Genomic DNA, 23,424 nt, shown 5'->3' on the forward strand with positions numbered 1-23,424 from the left:
TTGGGGGGGGTTATACAGGAGTGTAATGTTTTATAATGTTTTATATTGTTGTAATGTTGTAATGTACGGGCGGGGGCGGGCTCGAAGGTATTTAGGGGAGGGGGCGGGGGGCGGGGCTAGGCATGTTATATTTAGTGAGGTCTAGTTTTGGAAGGCATTTCGGCCAAGGATTTTATATTGTAATGTGCACCTGTTTCCAATAAAGCGGCCTTTTACACACAATAACTTTGTCAGTGGCCTGCTTCCCCCCTCCACCCCTCCCTCCCAAGGGGGGCTTGGGGGGGGAAGGCGACCGTAGGGAGTCCCCACCCCCGGGCAGTTTGGGAGGGGGTGTGTGGGGGGGGGGTTTGCTGGCCCCACGCGGCCTTTTTTGAATTTGGGCTGTTTAGTAGCATAAATGTAGCCCAAATGTAGCCCAAATGTAGCCCAAATATAGCCCAAATATAGCCAAATACAGCCCAGGTATAAATACCTTGGGCGCCTGCTCCCGGCCACCATTTTAGGTTTGGTGACCTGGTGGCCGGGAGCTAGGCTAGTGGCGTGTTTTTTGTCCCCACCCTTCCCCCCCCCCACAAAAAACACTTTTTCGTTTTGGCCCCCCTTTTTTGTTTCTGGGTTTGATTTTTAGTGTCATTCCCTCAAATTTTTCCCCCTTTTTTCGTATTTTTCAGGCGGTTTTGGGGACAGGTGTGCAGGGTTTTTTTTCTATGTTTGTACTTTGTCGCTTGGAGCAGGTGCTGTGCGGGGGTTATGGTGAATTCTGGTCAGTTTTACCGGAGGTTGGTGGAGTTATGTTGTTGAGTTGGGTTATCGACAGGGAAAGGTTAGGTTGGTAAGTTTAGTTAGGTTACACAGTTTGGGGGCCGATAGCTGTAAAGGGGCAGGCAGGGGAGTTTTGGTTAACAGAAGGTTTGGATTTAGAGATTGTTGGGGGGGGTTATACAGGAGTGTAATGTTTTATAATGTTTTATATTGTTGTAATGTTGTAATGTACGGGCGGGGGCGGGCTCGAAGGTATTTAGGGGAGGGGGCGGGGGCGGGGCTAGGCATGTTATATTTAGTGAGGTCTAGTTTTGGAAGGCGTTTCGGCCAAGGATTTTATATTGTAATGTGCACCTGTTTCCAATAAAGCGGCCTTTTACACACAATAACTTTGTCAGTGGCCTGCTTCCCCCCCTCCACCCCTCCCTCCCAAATTGAAACAAAAATGGCAAACGATTCGCAACGGCTTGGAGACCCAGCCAGTATTCAGCTTTCGCAAACATGCTTGAGCGGCAGCAGCGGGCACACTTCATCGAGCCAATCTCTGCCAGTCAGGCAGGGGTCTCTCAAAGTGGGGGCGTCATTCAGTAGAGTGTGGCCGCCCGCGGTCCACGCAAGGGGCCACCATAGGAGGGAGGCCGCCTTATTACCACATGATGGCACACGGTGACAGTCTAGTGTTTTGGGAATGCCCTCTGGGTCTGGCGCGCCCGCGTCATTTCCAGCGCGCTAGTGTGCGGGGAGCCAGGTATAAGTACCTCTCCTGCCCACCTGGCACTCTCTTTGTGAAAATCCTTCACGCCGTTTGTATGTGTCATCGTCGGGTCTGGGAGCGGGGCCGTGCGGTGAGTTCTTTACACCCCCCCTACTCCTCAACACAGGGGCGGCCTTAGGCATGTGCAAGCTGTGCACCTGCACAGGGCCGCCAAACCCCAGGGGCCGCCACAAAGAATCGGATACGATGTACATATTCGTGGCGGCCCCTCGGAGGCGCAAGGGAATGAGCCCGACGACCGTCTGCAGCCTTAAACGACCTGTCCCCGGGGCCTGATGGAGCATTCTTAATAATGCTGCGGGTGATAATGAACGTGGCTGCTCGTCTCGCCTGCTGGGAGCAGACAAAGCCTTTGTTGCACCAACAGGCGAGCTTCCGGCTCCGAGCAGCGCATCCACGTCCCGTCTGTAATTGAGCAGAAGCGCCTAAATAAACTCAGAACAGCTTCGAACGGCAAAGCAGCTGGTTGTGTTTTTTTTCATTTCAGAAGCGAGACAATGGGAGGTGTGAGATTGGTAATTCGTTTGTAGGGGATGGTAAATGAGGCCAGAAACATTAAGCTTTGGAAAGCAGTTTGTAGCATCCGGGGGAGAGATAGGTAGCTATTACAGAGGGAGGGGGGAGAGAGAGCGTAGAATGGGGGAAGAGGGGTATGAGATACAAAACGGAGAGGTGAGGAGAGAATGGAGCGAGAGAGACAAGAAAGAGAAACAGAGAAAGGGGGTGACATACAGAGCGGGTGGGGAGGGGAGAGGGGAAGAGGAGAAAGTGAGGAGGAGATGAGATACAAAACGGGAGAGAGGGGTAGTGAGGGAAAAGAGTTTGGAGGGAGAGAGAGAGGAAAGAGAAGTAGAGGGAGAGGGGGTGTGAATGAGAGAAGGGAGGGGGGAGGAGGAGTGAGGGGAAGAAGGGGAATTGAGAAGAAAAAGAGAGAGGGTAAGAGATACAGAACTAGGGAGGAGGGGAGAGAAAGAGGAAAGAGAATAAGAGAGAGAGAGAGGGAGGAAAAAGAAACAGAGAGAGATTGGGTGCGACATCCGGAGGGTGGGGAGAGGAGAAAGAGGGGTGGAGAGAGGAAAGAGAATCAGAGAGCGAGAGAGTGATGTGAGAAATAGAAGGGGGTTAGAGGTGAATGGGGAGAAAGCCAGGAGAGAGAGACCAACCGAGAGAAAGGGCAGTGAGAAAGAGAGCGGTGAGAGTGAGAAGGAGAGAGGTCAGTGAGGGACAGAGTAAGGCGAAAGGGAAAAGAGAAAACAGCTGTGGGAGAGAAAGAGACAGAGAATTGGGAAAGAGAGGGAGAGAGGTGGGGGAGCAGCGAGAGAGAAGCAAGAGAGAAGCACTTCCTTGGTGGAGGGAAGGCATCGGAAGGAAAGAGCATAATGAGGAGAGAGGAGTTGGAAAAGTGGATGAGAGAAAAAGCAAAGGGAGGGGTTAGGTGATAGAGAGGGGACATGAAGGACAGAGAGGTGGTCGAGAGAGGGGGAGAATGTGGAGAGAGTGGAGAAAGGGGGTGATAAGAAAGAGATAGAGGAAAGCGAAAGAGGGAGACCGAGAAAGAGGTATGGGAGAGAGAATGGAGAGAGAGGAAAGGGAGAAACAGGAAGAGAGCTGTCGGAGATGAGGGAGTGAGGAAACAGAAGGGGAAGAGAGAAGAGGGCACGAAAGAGGGAAGAAAGGAGAGAGATGGAAGAAGGTGTGTGTGTGTGTGCGTGTGCATGCGCGCACACGTGTGTGTGTGTGCGCGCGCTGTTTGGATGGTGTAACAGAAATTTCCATGGAGAAGTCATAAGCATTGACAATTACTCTGAGTGTACTGGGCTCCTTTTCTTTTTGCTTTTCATTTATTTACATTTTTGTCTAATGCCATTGAAATGCTAGAATGATTTGTATATGTATTGGATTGCAATTGTATTAATATAGTGCCTACTCTCCCTGACGAGACGCTGAAGTGCTTTGCAGTGTGTTGCACACTCCTCCAGAACCCAGGGTCAGTGGTTAATCCAGTGGTTATTGGGCTCGTAATGCACTTTCGAGACAACAGCCCTTCCGTGCGTTCACTCCGGAGGGCTGTAAAATAAAATCCACTTGTCCCTTTTGGTTCCAGTAATGTGACAAATTGCTCCAGCTTTATTATTATGTAGACTTTAAATATGTCATCTCTGATTTTATCAGGGCTTTGATCAGGGTTTGAAAGATAAGTTCTGATTTTGCTATCACAAATTTACATACAAGGATTGAAGCAGGATGGTGTAGTTCCAGGGTTGGAATACCTTTATAAGTGTGTACATCCACAAACGCACATATTTAAGGGTATTCTTCAACACTCTCCAATCTCTCTCCCTACTGGAAAAGGTTGGAAATGACTCCTGTCAAGGGCAGGAATAAAACATTTTCCATGGTGGGAAAAAGGGAGTGTAGGGAAATTGAATGAGCAATCACTCAGCAGATTTTTACATAAGCAAATAAATGTTTGTATATTCGCTTATTCAAAAATGAAATTCACAAAAGTTTGTTGAGAGTACTGTTTCCAGGCTTGGCTCTGTAGACTCTTGTGATTTCCTAAAAGTTGTAAAGCTGCACCAATGCAAGAACGTGTACCTTTGTGTGCACATTTGTGATTATTTTTTTTTAAGTAAAGAAAAAAAAAAAAAGAATCAAGCCCCTAGTTTAGTTTATTTTTCCATAAGGTACCTACATGAGTTTTACACCGAATCTCTATTATTCATCTTTTTTTTTTTAATTGGCATGCGTCAAACATGTTTTAGTAAATGGTCTCTCAGACAAGTTATATTTAAAGTTGTACAATATTTACACAAAATAATTTTATCATGGTGCATATTTTTTGAGTACGTTTTACTTTGACAACAACCAATCTTGCTTTTATGCTCCCGAATGTATTTTGCATAGAGTTAGGGATCATTCTAGCAGCATTATAATTTATAAATCTTCTCAATTTTTACATCGTGCACACAAGTGTTCAGATTTTTATACCGGAACCACTGTCATTAAGGCAATCTGAGCTCACAGCATTTTCTTAGAGTGCTTGTGCTTATAGCAAAGGTTTTAATATTCATGAATCATTTCTACAAGTTTGACCAACTTGCACATATAGATTAAAATCTCGTTTTTAGTGGCTGGCAGACAGTCATGTTACACCAATCCATACTGTGCTACTGTACACTTGCAGCTAAAGTGTTTATGCTGCAAGGGGTTAGGCATATTATCCAGTGGAAAACTTAAAGATAAAAACTTGTTGTCGTTGACCCAAAACAATATGTTATGGGCATCGGGCTACAGGAATTCCACATGCCTGCACACTGTCTTTTTTTTGCTGAGATAGGTGAGAGAAACTTTTCTCAGATGCTGATTATCCACCACACTTTTGATTGACCCTATCAGCAAGTTGTGTGTGAGAGGTCTGCAGTAGAATAAAAAAAAAAAAAGTGAACGTGTTTCGCTTGGTGTCCCATTTTGGTTATGCTTTTGTTGGTACTTGAGGATTAAAAGGGACATTTATGTGACTTCTCAGAATGTTGCGCATTTTTTGCTAATTTTGATATGGTGTGACTAGCGTCAGGGCTATACTAGCCTCAATGTGAAATAGCAAAGTCTCTGCTCAGTTCAGTGTAATCCTCTTTGTAAGCAACACAAAAAGATGATGGGTGGAATGCTGAGGATTGTCAAACATTCACTCCCAGTCACAGATCTGGGTTAAATCCATAATTTTTTTGCTCACCAAGTCACCCCAGTTTGGGCCCAGCCATTTGCAAATCAGTCTTGACCCTGCTCCCCATGGGAACAGTCCAACCCGAACTTCCAGGCCAGGCCCTCCCAAGAACGGACAACAAGCATTCTGGACTGGTTACTGGGTATCCCCCCTCAGCAGCCAGGCTAACTTGAATCCAGTGGCACAGTGAGCATTGGACCCTCGTCTGGGCATACCTTTCCCTCTTAGGGTGACTATAGCAACACAAAAAGATGATGGACGGAATGAGGAACATTATCAAACATTCACCCCTCAGCCACAGATGTGGGTTACACCCATTGTTTTTTTGCTCACCATGATACCCCAGTTTGGATCCAGCCATGTGCAAATCAGTCTTGACCCCGCCCTTCATGGGAACCCTGCTCTTCATGGGAACAGTCCAGGCCAAACTGCTAGGCAAGGTCCTCTGTGGACCAGGCAAGAAGCATCCTGGGACTGGTTTCGGGGTATCACCCTTCATCAGTCAGGCTAACTTAAATCCAGTGGCATAGCAAGCACAGGACCCATGTCTGGTCATACCCGTCTCACTTAGGACGCCAAAGGCGAAAAGAGCAAACAATGGACGAAATGCTGAACGATGTCAAACACTCTGATACTCCGAAACAGGTTTCCATGGTTGATTCATTATTCCAAAGAGCTCAAAGGAAGGAACCCTTATTATATATACTATTACTGTGAGCACATCTGTAGTTTCTGCTCCTTATAAATGGTAATCTATTTCATATACTTTTTTTTTTCTAGCTTTTCACTGATCTCGTGGAAAGAGTAGACTTGGCTTTCGAGGGATCGAAAACTCAATTTTTTGTTCTTATATCTGTACCGTTGATCCAAAAATATATTTCAGATTTCTCAATTATAGGGATTCATTTGTAATTTTACATTTTCAGTAGTCAAATTAGTCAATGAGAAAGCCATTTAAGTGTCAGCTTTTAGAGCACCACAAGGTTGTTCCCTTTCCCACCAATCCGATGCTTTTCCTCTGTGTTGATAGTTGTATAACTTTCCTGACTTTTACTTGTCATTCTTATGGTACAAAATGCAGGCACATCCAGCATGCATACATCTGGTGCCCTATTTAAATTCTCAAACGTCTCCTTCCTTGCATTAGCCTGTATAATGGAACTAACATTGCAGTAGTTGAATTCTTGTAGCCTCTCATGCTTTTTCTGTTGCAACCTGTGCTCTTGGTCCGTGGTTTCCAGTTTACTCGAAAGGGTGAAACAGCGAAAGCTGGCAAAACGCAGCGGCAAATTTTGGCAAAAGTTAAACGCTTGTGTCACGAGGCGGCTATGCAGTGTCTGCAACGAACATGGTCATGCATAAGACACCATATTCGATATGGTATCGATATTACTGTTTACGGGCAAAGAGCCACAAATTCTTTCTCTGTGGGGGGCTGTGGGTCGGGGCCCCCCTGTCATGGCCCTGCAGCCGTCTGTGCCAGTCCCTCACGTCGTGTGTCACAATGCCCTCCTCCTCCTAAATGTTATCGTTCTGAGATGAATTCGGAAGGGTAGGAGCAGCCGCAGGTACTGGTCATCTAACGCCTTTTCTGGACGTTTTATTAAAACACCTTCCTGAGCTCCGCCCCGCCCGGACCCCCTCTTCCGGGGCCCCCTAACTACGCTCCCTGCACAGGGCCACCATGAGCCTAGAGCCGCCCCTGCTCAGCATGTGTGGCGATTAACACTGGGCCATTGCCTGGGGTGCCATCTGCCTGGGGCGCGGTGATTCAGCTCCCGGAGTTAGCATCCCACTCCCTGGTCGGTACAGAGCCTGCTACAGACTGGGAGGCGCCGTGTCCCGTCCAGTGGTCGCTCGAGTGGGGTAGGAAGCGGGGGTCCAGGGTTATATCCTCGGACTGGGACGGTGGCGCGCCCATGTGGGTGTATTGCAGGGTGGTTGGGCAGGGTATTGGCCGGGTCTGCGGGGTGAAGGGTCGTCGGTGGCCTGGTATGCAGCCACATCAGGGGGAGCTGCAAGTGAGTGGTGAGTTGTTTGTCCCCCCCCAAGCCCTTATCTACAAGCGCTGCCCGGCCATTGCCGGACTTGTGTTGCTAAGGGGGGGGGGGGGGATTTAGGCGGCTCCCCCATACTGGGTCAAGCTCCATTGTAGCGGAATGGCGCTGAGAGGGGTTGTTGCACTGGAAGAGGCGGGTGGCCGTTTGCTCAGCGTCCGGACCCTCTCCCACCCCGCATACATTGTCACCGCGCTCGCGGTGCGGGCTCGAGCCCCGATTCTGGTCCGATGTAAGTTTCGTAATTGCAAGGGCGTGGAGGCAGGCTGGAACAGCCAGTAAAGGCCCAGCAGCTGCAGTCACCGGCTCTCATTGCCACTTGTCGAGGGAGGGGGCCGCGAGTCGCGGCGCCCTTCCCTCTCTCCCTTTGAGCATGCCGATACTGACCCAAGCGAGCCCGCTGGTGCGGATGCAGCCGGCTCCTCTGCGGCGATGCACGGGGGGGCTTCGTAGGTGGCGCCTGGGCCCTTCCCGCTCCTCCCCCATCTTCTATTAATGCTCGCGGGGGTGCGGGCGTAACTCTTCCTGGTGAGAAATTGCATGATATCACCAAGCTACTATCTCCAGCCCTTGTTCGCCATCAACTAAGAGCTGCGTCATGTCTCGGAGGCGCCACACACCAAAGATACATACTCTCTACGGCAACCATGATAGCGCTACACACTGCGTAACTCCCAGCCCACTGTTTGCGGTTACGTCGCTGTGCATTAGTGAGGGGGCACTGTTGGAAACGCGCCTCGAACGGGGGCTGCCATGTTGTTTGTGGGCTGTCTGGGGAAGTTTGTGCCTGACGCTGTGTAGGAACCACACCCTTAGTGACCACACCGTCATCCGCTTCATTCAACACGCATGCACAGACGTCACCCAAGGATTACACTGACACTTTCATTGTGGGTGAAGAACTGCTGCAGGTTTATTTCATACAACATAAGTATGACGATAAATGGGTTATCTTACGGGCCCCCCTCGGCTCCTGGACCTTGGCTCGGGCACCCTTACTGTGCCGGACAGGGGTACCCTTACTGTACCGCCTGTCGCAGAGGTACCCTTACTGTACCCGTCTGCCTCCAGATCGCCCTGTAACTCCGCCACAGCTCTGGGGAGGCTACCGTCGCTGCCAGAGCCCCCCCTTCCTCCCTTCGCTGTTATAGGTGCCCTGCCCCTGCGAGCCAGCTTTTAGTGGGCTAAATTATGGGTCCGGTACTGTAACCCGTAAATGCCGGCAGTAATTTGCAACATTACTCAGAAGCCCAAGGCAGACTAACAAAGGATATCTTTTGGCCCCGCTGCCGTTCAGCTTAGACGTGACTGGTGTTCCTAGCTTTCTTAGCGAAGCCACTGCAGATCTTCCTAACGTAATTATGGGAAGATCTAGCACCTACATATGGAGCCAGAACAGAACCATAGCTGAATTCGTCAATCCATCGATTCCCTTCATATCCTAGCACAAAGGTTTTAACTTCCACTTTGTCTACAAAGGTGATGTATAGATAGCGTCATGGTTCCTGAATTACTGCTGCGGCGATTGCATGATTTCTCAGCAGGACAAAACATTTTGACGTAACTGCTAAATGGACGCATTCTTTATCATGACTCCGGATAAAGCCAATATGACTGACTGAGCGGCGAAAGAATACATCTCTCAGCTCGAGGACCCAAATTTGTGAACGCTCCTCACCTCCCTGGCTCCAAGGAGAGGCTGAGCGAGAAGAGCAACACCTAAATCTGTTTCTCAGGCTGGAAAATATGGCATGGGTAACAAGGCATTGGTGAAATAGGCGCTTATGGACCTGCAATCCTATTAAGATTTTTCAATTGGCCAAATTAGGTGCCTTCCTGGCTTGGAATTGTGTTCCCAACAGCTACAGCACAATAAGCAGGGTGAAGGTAACGTGTGGGTTAACCAGGTTACCTACGTATATAGACACAAGCTGACATCATGGGTACCTAAATTTGCTTCCTTTCACATCGTATTATCCTATTGTTTACTACAAACTGACTCATATCTTAGCAACCTCTCCTCGTTTTAGCCTTTCTACTTGCAGATTAAGTTACATTAAATTGGACGATAGAGTCTTATACTAGTCCCGCTGTTTATCCCAATCTTTTCTTACTCTCCACTGGGACAGCGTATACAATTTCCTTGCTTGTTGAATAGAAGCTAGCTTTTGGACTTTATTGCTGCTGAAATGAGTTACTAGGTTTGCCTACAGTCCTTGTTATACCGGTGTTGCTGTGCTATAGGTATGTCGTGGCACCGACATCGTGGCTTGAAAGGGAAACTTCTTATTTTATCAAATAATTTGTTGTGAGCCCCAGTTATGATTTCGTTCATATCCTCATGGTTGGCGGTGTCTCTATCTTGCCAATACCTGGGTCACGTCCGCCTTAAATACTGACAATACATCTGGCTTTTCCGCTAGCCTTGCCCATTAACCTGTCAAATGTCAGTGGAGAGCAGCACATCTCTGGGCATGCTTATTTCAGAAGGTGTTAAGCCACTTCCATTACTATAAAGTTCAGGTGCCAAATTCAAGAGGTATGGTCGCTCTCTGCTCTCTCAATTTTTACCATGTAGATGAGGGCATGCCATTCACGGGTGTCTGGTTGAAGTATGCACAGGTAGTTGACACTCATTCTGGGGTGTCTGGTTGAAGTATGCACAGGTCATTGACACTCTCCCACCTGCAGTGCTGTGAAACGTTTGAAGTAGTTCATCAAATTCAGCCAGCCACCCCCTAGGTGGAGGCTTGCACTCCCAAACTTCAGCTAGTGTAAAACCCGGCCACTCCTCCAGTTCAGTGAAATTTAGTAATTCACGACACTGACAACCCCAGGGGCCAAATACTGGGCTGTGTAAATGCGGCACAATGTCACCATGAACAATTTGCTTGGAGAGGATGGGTGTTAACCCAGGCTGGCTGAAGGCACAAAATTTTGACAATCACGCCTGGCAAGATGTGCCAACGCAGGTAGAATAAAGAGTTATCCAGCCCGCCTTACTTCCTTTCCCAGTTCGACGCAGGTCGAAGAAGAATGCCCCTTCCAGAAAGGTCATGGCCTTATCCCTGAAGCCTATCCATACAGCATTCTACCGGAACTCTACAGCATTGCTTTGTAAAGCTTTTTCTGGTTCCACAATTAATTGTGGTCGATATGCTCTCCCTCAGTTTGAACAAAATCTTAGCTGATCGTACGCCTGCCTAATTCCCAGGGCTGTCTGGCTAAATGCTTTACGCCTGGAATTGCCCCACCAAATGTAGCCTTGCACTGAAACTTAACTGTCTCGTCTCAACTTTCCATTTAGAGCGAGAAACGCCCCCGTGCTCCTTGTGCTTACTAAATGGACCCGCTCCTTAGTTTCCAGCACACAATGCACTTAAATGTCATCTGTCCCTGGTGCCTATCAAACAACAGTGACTGCCTCTGTCACCTTCATACAAATACATAAACGAACTCCAAAAGGTCGCAGAAGAGGCAAGCCAGGCTAAGTCTCGGTAAACCATGTCACTCTGTGCTTTCCCTGGCCTCCCTGTGGAACAGGGAGAATAACCTCAAAGATGTTAAGTATGACACACAAACCCAGGCCTTCCACATGTCTCAAAAACAGCTCAGGCTGCTGACTGTCCTGTATAGACTAAGCTGCCACTATGACTGTGAGTTGCAGAAAACATTATGCCAGCTGTTTCCGAATAGCAAGGCTAAAGATGAAAGGCAGCAGCATCTCTTGACTTAAGCGTGGAACTCACACTAATAAATACCTTCAAGATGTTATGTATGACACACAGACCCAGGCCTACAGCTTGTCTCAAAACAGCTCAGGCTGCTGACTTTTCTGTATAGACCAAGCTGCCACTGTGGCTGTGATTTGAAAGAAACATTACACCCGCTGTTTTCGAATAGCAAGGCAAAGATGAAAGACAGCAGCATCTATTGACTTAAGCGTGGAATCACAATAATAACCTTGGTAGATCAATTTCTGTGTTACACCTTTCTACAAGCTGACCATTGCACTTTGGTTGAGACTGGGTTTTAGGCTGAACCTTTGACATATTTGTAGTCCTGCTACCAAGATAACATATATATAGTGAGTTGCAGAAAATATCACACCAGCTGTTTCCGAATAGCAAGGCTAAACATGAAAGGCAGCCGCATCTCTTGACTTAAATGTGGAACTCACAAAATACCTTCAAGATGATATGTATGACACACAAAACCAGGCCTACAACTTGCCTCAACACAGCACAGGCTGCTGACTTTTCTATATACACTAAGCTGCCACTATGACTAATTTGAGAGAAACCTTACCCCAGCTGTTTTCTAATAGCAGGGCAAAGATGAGAGACGGCAGCATCTCTTGACTCAAGCGTTGAACTTACAATAATAACATTGGTCGCTCAATTTCTGTGTTACACCCTTCCACAAGCTGACCATTGCATCCTGGTTGAGACTAGGTTTTAGGCTGAACCTTGGCGTATTTGTACACCTGCTGCCAGGGAACATATATCTACATATATACCTTCCCTTATCCTGTTTCACCACTTGGGACACAACTTCGTCCCTCCGTACCCAACTGGCATGGTACTAATGCCAACGAGATTCCCCCCTAGTACCCGATAATCCTAATAAATGCTGGATTTTGGGACAAAGATACCAGGGAATAAATTTAATGGGGGGCCTTCCAGTGCGTGTGAACCCATGTCATTGCGATTAGTAACTGTCGCTCAGTTTGAGCTAAAACATGCGACTTCATTCATATAATCAATTAATCCGCAAAGCATGCTGGAGATGAAGGAATGTGTTGCCGGCCCAAGGATATACAAAATGAGCCACAGCATAGCATGGTGTCAGAGACATGGCTGAATGAAGCGGCCTCACGACTTTTGTGACCGTGCAGCGTAGATACAACTGCCCCTCAAAATTTAATTTAACTGACAACACAAAGAAGAAGCCCTACCTGTATACATACGGACAGCTGCTGTATTGCCGGCGGCGCCGGAGTCTGCATAAGACACTGCATAGGGGCATAAGCAATGTGGGTTTTTATTCCTATTGACTTGTAGTGATACATAACACCTGCTGCCACCCTCGGATATTGTTGCACTTTGATGACCAATTCCTTTTCATTGAAGATCTAGTTTGCTTTCATTTAAAGATGCTCAGGGGCTTATGACTCACCACTTATATATTACCGTCACCATGGTCTATGTAAGTCTAGGGCCCCCTATAGTCGCCACGATGTCATTATATATGTCTTAGCCTCTTCCTCCTCCATAAAAACACTGTTTCATAATATGCAAAGTCACCAAGGTCACTTTCGCACGAAAGGTAGGTAATGGTATAACACCTGGTGATATGAGAGCAAAGTGCTGTAGAGAGTATGAACAAGGCCAGGGTATCCCTAGAAAATTATAATTAGTTGCCGGAAATAATTTGGTTTGTATCCTGCGCTATGCCGGTTATGTTTAATGTAATTCGGCACGCCCCTAAACGTTTTGTAGAACTCACGCACTCTCGCGGTAAACGGCAATGCCGGCCTTGGCGATGGTGGCGCCTCGTGCAAGAATGTTGTTGGCGCCCCCCCAATACCGCCTCCCCCCCGGCTTCTCACTAGCCCCCTTTAACAGTTGACCAAGTTTCCATAACCACACTCCCAGGTGCATTGTAGGGTGTCCGAGAACTTTGCATCTCACACAAAAACCGCCGGGCCAATCAATCATATGCATGTGAATCTGTGTACAGGAAATGTTACCTGAGCCAAGTGTCGGAGACTCATGTCATCCCTGCTGGCAGGCAGTATAGTTTAAGGCTGCTTGGTATGGAGAAGCACTAGCTCAGTCGATTTCTACCCCAATTATCCCTCTTTGCAACATAAATCAATGTTCTAATAATGTATGCTCAGCGGTGTGTATGCAGCTCTAGGATGAGCGATCGTAGTTCACTGTTGACTACCTGCTGCCCTATTTACATCACACGCACTCTGCAGTCTACTTGGCACACGTTATTTGCGGCGGGCATATTAATCCTCTGCACTAACTACACCGAAGTCAAAAACCCTCCACTATAAACACGGCTAACAGCTAACAAACACAGAATTAACGCTATGTACGCATGTACGCTCAGGTATGCGCTACTTGTCCAAGATGGCCTCTGTCTTACCCCTAGGCGCAAATGTCCCGCTCTCCTTATTTGAGTGACTGACCTGAACTTAGACCAGGGACCCATGTGACTGTCGCTGTTCCCGCAGCCAGATGAGACCGCTCGCAACAAGGCCATCCGATATCTTTTAGACGCAGTGCTCATTCCACGGCCATAACCACCATTCACATTCGACTTCCGGAAACCTTTCTACAATCGTACCCTTTTCAGCTCATCCTCCCTTGTGCGCGCCATGTATGTAATTTCCAAGCAGCCCGTCTTTGCTTTGGACGCAAGGGGGGGGGGGGGGTGCGCTGCACGATCGCGGGTGTGCCCAGGGATGCACGACGCCACCCGGTCGCGACCCGAACCCCCGCCTGCAGGGGGCATCCAGCGCGGGCACTAGAGCGCTCCACCCAAGCACCGATCACACCCAGGAACGGGGAGACTAAGTGACCCGCCCCGAATCCCATGACGCCGAGTCGACCCCGAGGCTCGAACCCTGGTCTCCCGCACCACGGCCGGAAATCTGGCCGTCAGACCCCAATCGCTCCCCACGAGTAGAACAAGCGGGCGGCCTATCGTCGCGGACGCGGTCCCGAGACTCCAAAAGCCCGCACCCGGATTGAGGACCTGAGCCTCGGCCCCCCCCCCCCCCCCACACGTTCTGCTCTTTAATCCTCCTCTCCTCATGTAGCGGGAACTGGACCGGAAGATCCCGGAGCGCGTAGCACCGCATCCGCATACATATTTAGGCGCGGGAAGATCACGTGACTTGCCCCGAATCACCGCATGCGGACGCGGCCCCGAGACCCAAAAAACACCTCTTCATGCCCAAATGCTCCATCTATCGAGAACACGCCCGAAGGCATTGGTGCGCGCAGCACTGTATTTACCACCCTATTTAGGCACGGGGTGATTAAGTGGATTGCCCCGAAACACAGAATGCGGACGCGGGCCCGAGACTCGCAACACCAACCAGATTGCAATAGAGGACCTGGGCCTCGGTCCTTGCATACGATTTCCTATCTATGCCTATATGCTTCATCTAGCGGGAACTCGACCCGAAGGTATTGAAGCGCGCAGCACCGTATTTACAAACATATGCAGGCACGGGGAGACTAAGTGATTTGCCCCGAAGCCCCAATGCGGACGCGGCCCCGAGACTACAAACACGCCGACCAGATTACGATTGAGGACCCCAGCCCCGGTCCCCGCACATGACCTGCCCACCATGCCCACCAGCTCTATCTGGCGGGAAATCGATCCAAAGGAACTGGAGCACACAGCCCGGTAAGGACGGGGGCTGGCTTCTGGCACCGAGGACGATAGGAGGGAGTCCGGGCTCAATGGGGAACGTACACTACACAGAAGGTAAAAGAGGTGTGTGGTGCACTTGTCACAGGCAAAGCAGGGTGACTGGTCAAAGGCGAGGAGCACGCGCACGATTGCACAGGCAGCGGTTTAGGCTCCCAATGAGGCGTTACAAATGTGCAGTCCAGTGTCCCCTTAAAAGGAATTCATCTCCCAGCATGATAAGTAGGGCTGCTATTCAAGAGATCGCATACACACTGGCAGGGGCGATTTTCCGGAGCTTTATCAATATGCATGTGGGAGCCTTCTTAACAAGTATTTGGGGCTTTGCAAGCGGATCAGTGTTTCAAACAGCCTTTACTGCTCTGCACCGACACCAACGCTCATCATCATGCGCACGATTCCTCGCAAATCGACGATCGACACCGTCCGAGCCCCGCGAACGACCCCGCGTCCTCCCAGCCTGTAAATCGCGCCTCTCTTACAAGACTGCCCCGTTCTATTTGCGTGCCACCAAAACCCCGACCGCAGCGTCCTACCGACGCGCAGGAGCCCACTTGCGCCCCCCCCACCCGTGACCATCGAGCCACAGGGCCCCGTCCACCTGGTACTGCCCAGGGACGGGGCTGGGGTGGGAGGGTTGTGCAAGACTCACCGTTGCTCGTAGCCTCCAAAAACATCCACTAAGGGCCCGGCGCATGGCAAGGTCGGAGACGACGAGTCCAAACTGCGACTGAACACACGACAAGGGGCAAATACGCGTGTCCGGGCAGGAGCGGCGCGCAGGAAGCAGAGGAGGAACTGGGCGAGAGGGACGCCTATGTAGGGGGGGCAAGCCTCGCCCCCCCCTAATGGCCCGCCTCCACCTACACACTCATAGGGAGATCTCCTCCCTGGGCGTGGCCTCGCGCGCGAGGCAGAAGGAGGGGGAGGCAGAAGGAGGGGAAGGCTGCGACGGGCGGCCACTAGAGAGCTGCCCTGCTGATGTCCCACTGCGTGGGACGCGGGCAGCGGCATTCTGCATGGGAGTTGCGGCTCCAAGGCAGCGTTGTTGGGCAGTGGTCGGGTGGTGTCGCGTTCGTGAAGCGCAGTGTTTTCAGTGGCATACATGCTTGCTCGGCACGAATGAGCCTGGTTTTCCACTGAGGGCTCTAGCTGTTTGTTATCACTGGAGAGTTCGAGTGTCAGGGGAACATGGCTTGGCTTCTTTCCCTAGGTAGTTGGCAGAAGACCGGCAGGCTTGGTGGGCACTCTACCAGGGTACTCTTTAAGTGCTTTAGTGAAACTTTTGATGAGGGAGAGGATGTGGCACAACAGGCAGAAGTGCCGATTTTGGAACAGGGAATCTCGGTTCGAGCCTCGGTACCGGCTCAACATCCGCTGACCCCAGGGTAGGTCGCTCCCCTGTCCTCACAGCGCCACCAGATCCCCTGTTCTGACTTCTCCTTTTGCCTGCATCGCTGCCTGTGCCCCGAGTGCCTGTGTTGCCGCTTGTCTGCGTTCGCGCTCCCCTTTTTTTCCTTCTGTATCCCCGAGTGCCTGTGCTGTGTGATCGCGCTCCCCTGGTTTCCTTCTGTATCCCCGAGTGCCTGTGTTGTGTGATCGCGCTCCCCTGGTTTCCTTCTGTATCCCCGAGTGCCTGCATCTCCTGAGTGCCGTCCCCCTTGCCCTCCCGCCGTCTCCCCCTCGTTTTTCCTGTTTTTCTGCGCCTTTTTCATTTTTCTAGGCCTCCTCGCCTTCGGAGCCATTTTCCCGCCGCCGCTTTTTTGCTGCTTTTTTCCCCTACCCGTCCTCCTCCCGCCTCCCAGCTGACCCCGCCTCCCCGGCTACCCCTTAAATGGCGGGCGCGCCAAAGGCGCGCCAAAGGCGCGCCTAAGGCAAGCCCGTCTGCGCCCGTCCGCGCCTGGCCCGCGCTCAGCGCCCGTACCCCTGGCCCCCGCGCCCCCCGCCTGACCTACGACTCCGCCACCCTCGTCAACCTCAACCCCGGCCGCACTCCGGGCTGCTACCGCGCCCACCCTAAACGGACCCACGGACCCTTCACCTGCAACAACTGTCACTTCACCTGCCCACGGACCAACACCGCTCCCGTCAAGAACAACTCCCCCGGAAGCAATCTCCACTGCATCCTGGTCAACACCCGATCCATCCACAGGCACGCCATCGAACTGTGGAACCTCATCAACTCTACGAACCCGGACATCGCCTTCCTCACCGAGACCTGGATGAATCCCTCCTCGGCACCCGACATCGCCATAGCCATCCCCGACGGCTACAAAATCATCCGGAAAGACCGCACCAACCGCATCGGAGGAGGCATCGCCATCGCACACAAAAACTCCATCCGCATCTTAACCAACACCGACAATTCACTCCCCGACGCCGAACATCTCCACTTCACGATCCACAGCGACCCCAAGACCACCCTCAGAGGCACCCTCATGTACAGACCACCAGGACCCCGCACCAAGTTCAGCGAAGACATCGCAGACTTCGTCACCCCTCACGCACTCTCGTCCACCGACTACATCCTCCTAGGAGACCTCAACTTTCACCTGGAGAACCTCACCGACAACAACACCACCGCCTTACTGGACAACCTCACCAACCTGGGACTGAATCAGCTAGTCAACACACCCACCCACTACGCCGGACACACGCTCGACCCCATCTTCTCCTCCAGCAAACACATCACCTTCAGCCACACCACCGAACTCACCTGGTCGGACCACAGCTGCGTCCACTTCATCTTCAAGAAGACCACTGTGCACCACCACACCCAGCAACCACCAAGAAGACACTGGACTCGTATCACCACGGATCAGCTCGCATCAACCCTCTCCCAGAACCGACCCACCAGCACCACCGACCCAAACGAAGCCGCCAAAAACCTCACCAACTGGATCTCCGACTGCGCCGACCTCCTGGCCCCCCTGAAAGCTCAAGCCAGCACCAACAACCACAAGAAAAACTCCTGGTTCACCCCTGACCTCAAGGACTCCAAGAAAGAATGCCGCGCCCGCGAGAAGTTGTGGCGCCTCAACCAGACCGAAGAGAACATGTCAGCTCTCAAGGACGCCACCCGCCAACACCACCAACACCTCCGCGCCGCACGAAAAACAGCCTACCGGAACAGACTTGACAAAAACGCCCACAACAGCAAGGAACTATTTGGCATCGTCAAAGAGCTCTCCAACCCGGACGCAGAAAACAACTCCATCCCCCCATCACAGGACCTCTGCGACTCCCTCGCGACCTTCTTCCACCACAAGATCACCGACATATACAACAGCTTCCCGACCACCGACACGAACCCCCCCCCCGGAACCCGCTACCGACATCACCACCATCCTCACCTGGAGCCCAACCACCACCGAGGAGACCACCCGCGTCATGAACTCGATCCACTCCGGATCCCCATCGGACCCCTGCCCGCACCACATCTACAACAAAGCCGACGACATCATCGCACCGCACCTCCGAGATGTCATCAACGCCTCCCTCACCACCGCCACCTTCCCGGAGAGCTGGAAACACGCAGAGCTCAACGCCCTCCTAAAGAAACCCACAGCAGACCCCACCGAACTCAAAAACTTCCGGCCCATCTCTCTCCTGCCGTTCCCCGCCAAAGTGATTGAGAAAATTGTCAACACTCAACTCTCCAACGCCCTGGAAACCAACGACTCCCTCGACCCCACACAGTTCGGTTTCAGGACCAACCACAGCACCGAAACCGCCCTCATCGCAGCCACGGACGACATCAGAGCCCTGACCGACAAGGGTGAGACCGTGGCCCTCATACTCCTGGACCTCTCCGCAGCCTTCGACACGGTCTGCCACCGCACCCTGATACGACGCCTCAGCAACGCCGGCATCAGAGGCAAGGCCCTCGAATGGATCATCTCCTTCCTCTCCGGAAGGACTCAGAGAGTCCGCCTGCCCCCCTTCAGATCCACAGCCACGGAGATCATCTGCGGCGTACCTCAAGGATCCTCCCTCAGCCCCACTCTCTTCAACATCTACATGACCCCCCTGGCGAACATCGCACGCAAACACGGACTGGACCTTATATCATACGCCGACGACACCCAGCTCATCTTATCACTCACAAACAACCCCACCTCAGCTAGGACCAGACTTCATGAAGGAAGTGGCGAACTGGATGACAGACAGCCGCCTGAAACTGAACACCGACAAGACGGAGGTCCTCATCCTCGGCCCCACCCCCACCGCATGGGACGACTCCTGGTGGCCCCCCGCCCTAGGCAGCACTCCCCAACCCACCGACCACGCACGCAACCTCGGCTTCATCCTGGACTCATCCCTCACCATGACCAGACAGGTGAACTCGGTGACCTCAGCATGCTTCAACACCCTCCGCATGCTCCGCAAGATCTTCCGCTGGATCCCCACCGACACCAGAAAGACCGTCACCCACGCCCTCGTCACCAGTCGCTTGGACTACGGGAACACCTTGTACGCGGGCATCACCACCAAGCTGCTGAGGAAACTCCAACGGATCCAGAACGCTGCCGCAAGACTCATCCTGGACATCCCTCGCCACCACCACATCTCAGGACACCTGAAAAAACTCCATTGGCTCCCCGTCAACAAGAGGATCACCTTCCGACTCCTCACCCACGCACACAAAGCCCTTCACAACCTCGGACCCAAACTCATCAACAACCGCGTCTCCTTCTACACTCCTCCGCGCACTCTACGATCCGCCGGACAGGCCCTGGCAGCCGTACCCCGCATCCGCAAAGCCACCGCCGGAGGAAGATCCTTCTCTTTCCTGGCAGCGAAGACCTGGAACTCTCTGCCCAGCCACCTTCGCGCCATACATGAACACCTCTCCTTCAGAAGGCAGCTCAAGACCTGGCTCTTCGAGCACTGACCCCCCCCCCTCCCCAGCGCCTTGAGACCCTTTATGGGTGAGTAGCGCGCTTTATAAATGGGAATGATTGATTGATTGATTGATTGATTGAGTATGTAAAGCGCAGCCAATCTCCCCGTGCCTATTAATGGCACCTTAAGATCGCAGGTGTGACTGATTATTACGGGTATTATGGGTGTAACGCATTCCACATGTAAGCCAATGAGCAGTTGGTGACCTGTAAATTTGCCTATTCGGTGTATCACATTTATTTGCAGCCCACTGCAACCTCAACGAGGTTTTAATCAGATGGTGCAGGGGACTGATATCTTTTACACGATTGTGGGTAGAAGGGCCAAGATACTTGAAAATCCACCATTACAATAGGGGCACGCAGGATTGGTTAGCAGTCCGCGCGTCTTCTGATTTGTTCACTAAAATGTTTCCGCCCATGATTTGGGAAGCCCTTCTGGCGTAGGTGCGGTGACCCCGGAAGTGACTTTTGATTGGCTTGTTGTGGGTGCCAGTGCGGTGCCGGTAGAATAGTCTGATCGTATTTGCTCCCCTTTACCCACTAAGCGCCTCGTTCCGACGGTCAGCATGCTGGAGTTCACCATGGAAAGGGTGGTGGGGCATCATCTAGTGCTTCCAAGCGTTGTGGGCCACTGTAACAGGTAGGGCCCGGCACTTCCTGGCTCAGCGCTGTCAATAGGAAACCCTTGAGACAAGCCGGAAAAGCAACACGGCATAATAGCAAGTGATCCGATTGTCAGGAAAGATGTGCAGAGCAAGGGGAGACTATTTCACGGCGAGGTACCGTGTTTAAGAGGAAGTGAAACTAGAAGGCTTTGACAGGTCATGCGCGCTCCCCCGACTTAAAGACTTGACTCATTTGGCTGTTCCTCTTTTGTGGAGAAACAACACTCCAATTCTTTCCCGCTTTGTTCTTGGCTCCAAGTAATGGTAGATTGTGTGCCTATCAAGTTCTAATTGACAAAAACAGTACACTGCAGTTTTTGCAATATTGTGTTAGTAGTGGGCATGGTGTAATGACCCATGGTGTATTGGGCTTTTGGTAATTGTATGTGGCACAACCTACTATTAATATGTTCCTGCAGTGCTCTCTGTAATATATCTGTGATGTGTCCATTGCACTGTCATTGCCAACCCAAGAGAGGAAACCTCAGCTGTGATTGCCGAGGCTCGAGCTCCGGATCCACCACTACACACTAGCTAATGTTTGTTTTGGGTACTGGGGTTCGACGGGTGGAGCCAGCCGTGACGCCTTTGTCTGGCCCATATTTTGATTTTGGCACAGTGCGGGCCGTGAGTCTCTTACCCTGTGGCAAATATTAGGTCTTTTGATGTGCTGCTGTGGGATACTTGATTCTGCAAGCAGCGCCCTTCACAGAGTGTGTGGCCGGTGTGAAAGAGTCGTGGGATTGCTCGAGCAATCCATGGTCGGCAGAGGGGGGATTCATGCAGTGAGGTGGACGCATGGCTCTGTACAGCCACGAGTACATTACATCAAGCCCACCTTGACTTTGCTATGCTTCTCGTCCCTGCCCTACAGTGTTGTTGGCTGCTCTCGAACAGCTCTGTGGTTTGGTGTCATGCGTGGAACAATAACGTGCCATATACTATAGGTGTGTCGTTTATTTAGCCATGGTTATTATTGCGATGTTATATAGCACAAACTTTACCCGAAGGTGTCAGTGCGCTTTGAAATAAGACCAGTTACATTACACAGACTTCAGAGTACATGAGTCACATCTAAGATACAATCACAAAAGCTCTAATTCTAATGACCAAGACAGATCAAGTGTTTGGGTCAAAATCATTAGGCCCCAGGGGGCATGCCAGGATAATTTTAAACCTGCAGGTGGCACAGTTGAATAGGCACGCTAATTATACTATCTAACAATATGGTATCTGGAGTTTTATCCGCCCTCCACCCCTCGTTTTTTTTTATTGCAGATTTATATAGCGCAAACTCGACCCAAAGGTATTGGAGCGCTTTACATGGGCACCAGTTACATTACACATTTAGGCACGGGGAGATTATAGTGATTTGCCCAGAATCGCAGGATGTGGATGTGACCCCGAGGCTCGAACCCTGGTTTCCAGCACCAAAGTCGACAAACTAGCTGACGGTCCACATCCTCTCCCCTCTGCAAGCTAATCATGAGGTAGAACATAGATGGTTGTGGCTTTCTTTTGTGGGATTACATAGCAATACTTTAAAGCAGCATTGCTTAGTTGAATTTGGTAATAAGTCTCTGTTCTGCCATAAAAATCCTTGAACTTGAATAGGCACGGGTGGCGCTGTTGGTGCTGGGCGCTTTGAGCAGTTTGATTCGGTGGGTGCAGTTGTTGGCTTGTTAGGCACGAGCGGTTCAATCTACAGCACTGGTGATACTACAAAGGCATCCCATGTCTCATAGGAAGCCAACCTTTTGAGGCATTCTCATTTATCTAAGGAGTGATGCGTAAATATTCACAGCATGGTGCCACGGGATTCAGACCTCCAGTGTGGAGGCATTCTAGGTGAAAAAATGAGCAGACAGGTTCCCAGGTGCATGTGTGGTGGATGCACTATTGCCAAGATGTAAGTTTAAGTAGTCTGAGTTGGCAAGTTCGAGGTGACGCGTGGGCATCACCACACTGCGGCCAGTGCACAGGCATTGTGATTGCCACAGGGGGTGGCAAGTTAAGGCACCTGAACACAAGGTCCGTCTGGGCCAACTTGACTGTTGGGTTACTGGTGCAGGCAAAGACTCTTTACAGTCTAGCACAGTCCCATCTTTCAAAATTGATGCAGTGCCTTAGGTATATCTGGGCATAAGAGGAAGGCAAAACCTGAACCCAGAGGATACAGAGCAAGTACACTCTATTCTGAGCATAGGATATGGAGACTAAGTAACATTAGTAGCCGCCAGCGGATACGTGCAGCACCACGTCAAGAAAGCAGACAGGTCTTTAAGTGTTAAGTAGGACCCATACAGGACAGGGAGGAATTTTGACTAAGCTAACTCGCAGTGCAGATAATTATTATTTGAGAACGATTGAGCGCTGCACTCAAATGCTATGTAAGTAGTCACAGCTCTGAATGGATATCCTCTAACCCCCAGTAGGCACTCCGTGCACGCCTTGAGGCATCTTGCTTGTTTCTGTCCATTGTAAGGAACATGGCCGGTTATGCAGACAGTTTTGCTTTTAACATAGCTGCAGGACAAAGTCATTCTATATGTCCCCCTCCAGTCAGATGCAATTGAAAAAATAGTTAAATAAAAGGTCCTGCCGACCTTGATGTTACCAGTAGCCCCATAGAGCCGGGTGCAACAGATTGTATCCTCCCTTAGCAGCAGTGCGCCAGCTGTCGCAAGGGTCTCTCTTAATGGCATGCATGTGCGCTGAGTGCAAAGTAGCTAGGTTTCACTCAGTGAGGCAGAAGGGTCCTTGCAGGACCCTCAAGTAGGGGGGCTGCGTTTGGAACATAACCCGTGAATCTTAAATTTGACGTGGATGTCATTTGGATCACCCACAGTGCTAATATTTACAACCTGGGGAGTGGGAACAGAGCTGTACAGTAATCTGCGGCACGTGGGGATGGGGGGGGGGGGGGTAATTCCACCGCTTCCAAGCTACACTTGGGCAACACACCCACACTAAGCTGCTGTCTGTTCATTTGGGGTCTCTTAGCATCCATACTTGGTTCCGTGTGATTCACTCGCACTGGTCACTCGAATTGATCGAACGCGACCAACTTAATCTG

The 23,424-nt window shown here is 50.9% G+C and overlaps 1 protein-coding gene across 3 annotated transcripts in view; it reads right to left on the reverse strand.

The window, feature by feature from the left end:
• The window catches only part of CDK18 (cyclin dependent kinase 18), a 1,155,230-nt gene that overhangs the window by 95,424 nt on the left and 1,036,382 nt on the right, over nt 1-23,424 (reverse strand). The gene's annotated exons all lie outside the window — the stretch shown is intronic.

Source organism: Triturus cristatus, chromosome 1_1 (genome assembly GCF_964204655.1).
Source record: "Triturus cristatus chromosome 1_1, aTriCri1.1, whole genome shotgun sequence".
NCBI lineage: Eukaryota > Metazoa > Chordata > Amphibia > Caudata > Salamandridae > Triturus > Triturus cristatus.